Genomic DNA, 5,152 nt, shown 5'->3' on the forward strand with positions numbered 1-5,152 from the left:
TTAAACCATCTTATATTAGATGTATCCAAAGAGCCCTATGGAAGTCTAAATGAAACCATCTCTATATTAGATGTATCCAAGAGCCTATGGAAGTCTAAATGAAACATCTCTATATTAGATGTATCCAAAGAGCGGCCCTATGGAAGTCTAAATGAAACCATGCTCTATATTAGATGTATCCAAAGAGCCCTAGGAAGTCTAATAAAACCATCTCTATATTAGATGTATCCAAAGAGCCCTATGGAAGTCTAAATGAAACCATCTCAATATTAGATGTATCCAAAGAGCCTATGGAAGTCTAAATGAAACCATCTCTATATTAGATGTATCCAAAGAGCCCTATGGAAGTCTAAATGAAACATCTCAATATTAGATGTATCCAAAGAGCCCTACGGAAGTCTAAATGAAACCATCTCTATATTAGATGTATCCAAAGAGCCCTACGGAAGTCTAAATGAAACCATCTCTTATTAGATGTATCCAAAGAGCCCTATGGAAGTCTAAATGAAACCATATCTATATTGAGTGTATCCAAAGAGCCATATGGAAGTCTAAATGAACCATCTCTATATTAGATGTATCCAAAGAGCCCTATGGAAGTCTAAATAAAACCATCTCTATATTAGATGTATCCAACGAGCCTATGGAAGTCTAAATGAAACCATCTCATATTATGTATCCAAAGAGCCTATGGAAGTCTAAATGAAACCATCTATATTAGATGTATCCAAAGAGCCCTATGGAAGTCTAAATGAAACCATCTCAATATTAGATGTATCAAAGCAGCCTATGGAAAGTCTAAATGAAACCTCTCTATATTAGATGTATCCAAAGAGCCCTATGGAAGTCTAAATGAAACCATCTCTATATTAGATGTATCCAAAGAGCCCTATGGAAGTCTAAATAAACCATCTTATATTAGATGTATCCAAAGAGCCCTATGGAAGTCTAAATGAACCATCTCTAATATTAGATGTATCAAAGAGCCCTATGGAAGTCTAAATAAAACCATTCTATATTAGATGTATCCAAAGAGCCCTATGAAGCTAAATAAACCACTCAATTAGATGTACCAAAGAGCCCTATGGAAGTCTAAATACAACCATCTCTATATTAGATGTATCCAAAGACCCTATGGAAGTCTAAATGAAACCATCTCAATATTAGATGTATCCAAAGAGCCCTATGGGAGTCTGAAAATGAAACCCGCTCTATATTAGATGTATCCAAAGGCGCCTATGGAAGTCTAAATGAAACCATGCTCTATATAGATTAGATGTAACTCCAAAGAGCCCTATGGAAGTCTAAATGAACATCTCTATATTTAGATGTTATCCCAACCAGGGAAGATTCGACGGGCTGGGGGAAGGAGCGATGTTATAGGACTAGGGCAGCAGGCAACCCTCTGCGCATCGCCTCTGCATATGTTCTCCACAGCTTCTGTTCGCACCCCCCCCCCCCAGCTGAAAATAGGCATGGCGTCAGACATAGTTCACATTTGTAGGAATAGCCCTATTGGAGCCAGAGAGAGTAATGATGGTGGTCGTCAGAAAATTCTAAGTAGATAAGCGGATTAGTGTGTCTATACATCTGAGTTTGATCTCTGATTGGTGTGTCTTAATTCTCACGCTACCTGCGTCTGTGTGATTGGTGGTGTCCTTAAATATACTACCGTCTCTCTGATTGGTGTGTCCTTATATCACCTACCTCTCGTCTGATTGGTGTGTCCTTAATATCAGCTACCGTCTCGGTGGATTGGTGTTCCTTAATATCGCACTACCTTCTCTCTGTGATTGGGTGTGTCCTTAATATCACTCACCTCTCTCTGATTGGTGTGTCCTTAACATCACTTACCTCTCTCTGTTTGAGTGGTGTGCTCCTTAATATCTAACACTCTCTCCTGAATTGGTGTGTGGTCCTATATGCACTGACTGTTCATCGAGGCGGTTGTCCTATTACTCATGCCTCTCTGATGATCTGGTGGTCCTTAATTATCACTACCTCTCTGCTTGTCGTGTACTCCTATCAAGGGATCCGTTCTGTGCTGTACATTACGTGTCCTAAGTATCCTACGCTTCTCTGATTGGTGTGTCTTAATATCACTACATCTCGCTCTGATTGGTGGGTGTCTTAGATATACACTACCTCTCTCCTTGATGTGAGTGATGCTCCTATAATATCACTACACCCGGGCGCGCGGGAATCTCTCCTGTGATTAGTGGTGAGTGCCCTTAATATTCACATACGCCCTGTGTTGCGTGCGTCCTGAATCGATACTCGTCTGATTGGGTGGGCTCTCCGGTAGAGATCACAGTCTCGGCTGAGGGTATGCCGTCGTACTTAATCACGGCTCCTCACTTATGCGGTGGTCCCTTCTACATACTCAAGTTAGGGTCAGCTGATCTCCGCGGTTCCTACGATACCGCGTGAGCGGTCTCCGTGGGTTTCGGGTGTCCTTAAGTATCCAGGTACCGTCCTCTCGTGTGCATCTGTTGGTGATGGGTCCTTAGCAGATCACTACTTCTGGTAGGGTCACTTATCGAGCTCCGCTCTTCTGATTGTGGGTGGTGTCCTTGAATAGTGATGCCAGCTACACGTCCTCTTGTGGTTGGGTTGTCCTTAATAATCACTACCTCGGGCTCTCTCGTGTATTATGTGTCCTTAATATCGACTACTCGGTCTCGGTGAATGTGTGGTGGTGTCCTTAATTCACACCTCTCGGTCGGTATTGGTGCGTTCCTTAATATCACATTATGTTTCGGTTTCAACCCCTGTCTCGGATGCTGTGTGCACCCTTAGACAACACTTTGGTGTCGTCCTTGAGACTGTCACTTATTCACGTCGGCTCCTGTGATTGCGTGTGTCCTCTAATAGTCACACGTACTCTCGCTCTGTGAATTGGTAGTGTTCTCTTAGATATCACGTACGCTCTCGCTGATTGGATTGTGTGCCCTTAATATCAACTAACGTGTCTCTGTGGTTGGTATGTCGGCTTAATATCACTAACCGTCTCTTGATTGGTTGTGTCTTAATACGCGACCCTTCTCTGTGTGTTGTGGTATGGTTCCTTAATATAACTAAGCTCCTTCTTCGTGCATGTGGTCGTGGTCCTTTAAGTATCACTACCGGTTCTCTGTTGTGTAGTGTCCTTAATATCACTGACCTCTCTGGTTGGTGTGTCCCTTAATATCACCTGCCTCTCTGGTTGATTGGGTGTGGTCTCTTAATATCACTACCTCTCTGATTTGTCCTTAGTATCCTCTATGAGTGTGTCCTAAGTATCACTACCTCTCTGTGTGTTTTGGGTATGTCTAATGATCACTACCTCTCTGTGATTGGTGATGTTCCTTACATATCACTACCTCTCTGTGTAGTTTGGTTGGTCCTTAATATCACTACCTCTCTGTGTATTGGGTGTCCTTATATCACTACATCTCTCTGTTGGGTTGGTCCTTAATATCACTACCTCTCTCTGATTGGGTGGGTCCTTAATATGCATACCCTCTGATTGCTAGCTGATCCTTAATATCACTACCCTCTCTGGTGTGTTTGTATGTCCTTAATATCACTACCTCTCTGTGTGATTGGTATGTCCTGCATCAATATCACTACCTCCTTGAATTCGGGTGTGTCCTTAATTCAACTACCCTGTGTGTATTGGTATGGTCTCTTAATATCCATACATGACCTCGTTCTGGTGTTTGGTATGTCCTTAATATCACTACCTCTCTGTGATGGTTGTCGTGCCTTAATATCACTACCTCTCTGATGTGTGTTTGGTAGCTCGCTCCTCCTAGGAGTGAGTCAGGGACCGGCCACGTCCTCTGTGTATATGGAGCGTCCTTTTAATATCACTACCTCTCTGTGAATTGGCTGTGTGGCCCTTGAATTATCATAGCGCACACCTAGCCTGGGCTCTCTGTGTGTGACTCTCGCAGCTCATGTTCTTGAATAATCTACTAATCACCTCGCTGTGTGCTGTTGGGTATGAGTCCTTAAATATAGCTACCGTCTCTCTGATTTGGTGTGTCCCTTAATCATCACTACCCGGTCCTGTGTGTGATTGGATCTGTCCTTGATATATCATCCTGCCCTTCTGCTGTGTTGTGCTTGGTATGTCCTTATATCAACTACCTCTCTGTGCTGTATGCTACAATCTGAAACGGGTCAAGCAGCTAGCTAAGCCTCAAGAAGTAGGTTAACTCCATAATTGTACTAAAAACTTTTCCAAACTGCTGAGTTGAACGCAGTGGCTCACTTCTGTGAGTTCTGAAGTGTAAACCAGGCCACCTCTCGCCTAGGTAAAAGTGAGTCTTTTCTGGCATCCCGAGACAACCCTATAGTGACTATAGTGACCAAAAGGGCCTATGTAGGAGATGAGGTGTTATTTGCCTCATCTGGGGATTCCCATGGAGTTAGTCTGTAATCTGTGTTATTCCCTCCTGTTAGCTAGCTAGCTATGGTTTAATCTGCTAGTGACTCTAGTCCAGCCAGAACATGAAAAGCCCAGTGACTTAACTGACAGGCATGTGGACAGGGGACGGATGTGAAATTTAGACTTCCATAGGGCTCTTTGGAATGGTCAAACACCTATCCAGTTCCTTCTGGCACCATCTACTCTCTATTAAGACTGTATAAATGAGTGCTGATCTAGGATCTGTGATGACATTTTAGATGGTAATGAATAATAAAATAACATGGACCGGGGAGGACTGATCCTAGATCAGCACTCCTACTCTCTCTCAAGACGCTGTATGACAATGGTGCCAGAAGGAACTGGATAGGTATCACATCACAGAGAGGTATGATATTAAGGACACACCAATCAGAAGAGAAGGTAGTGATATTAAGGACATACCAACACACACAGAGAGGTAGTATATTAAGGACATACCAATCACACACAGAGAGGTAGTGATATTAAGGACACACCAATCACAGAGAGGTAGTGATATTAAGGACATACCAATCACAGAGAGGTAGTGATATTAAGGACATACAAACACACACAGAGAGGTAGTGATATTAAGGACACACCAATCACAGAGAGGTAGTGATATTAAGGACATACCAAACACAGAGAGGTAGTGATATTAAGGACATACCATCACACACAGAGAAGGTAGTGAATATTACAGGACACAATAGCCAA

At 42.8% G+C, this 5,152-nt stretch overlaps 1 protein-coding gene across 1 annotated transcript in view; it reads left to right on the plus strand.

The window, feature by feature from the left end:
• The window catches only part of LOC112074237 (importin subunit alpha-7), a 35,284-nt gene that overhangs the window by 11,530 nt on the left and 18,602 nt on the right, over positions 1–5,152 (plus strand). The gene's annotated exons all lie outside the window — the stretch shown is intronic.

This window comes from Salvelinus sp. IW2-2015, unplaced genomic scaffold (assembly GCF_002910315.2).
Source record: "Salvelinus sp. IW2-2015 unplaced genomic scaffold, ASM291031v2 Un_scaffold2541, whole genome shotgun sequence".
Classification (NCBI taxonomy): Eukaryota; Metazoa; Chordata; class Actinopteri; order Salmoniformes; family Salmonidae; genus Salvelinus; species Salvelinus sp. IW2-2015.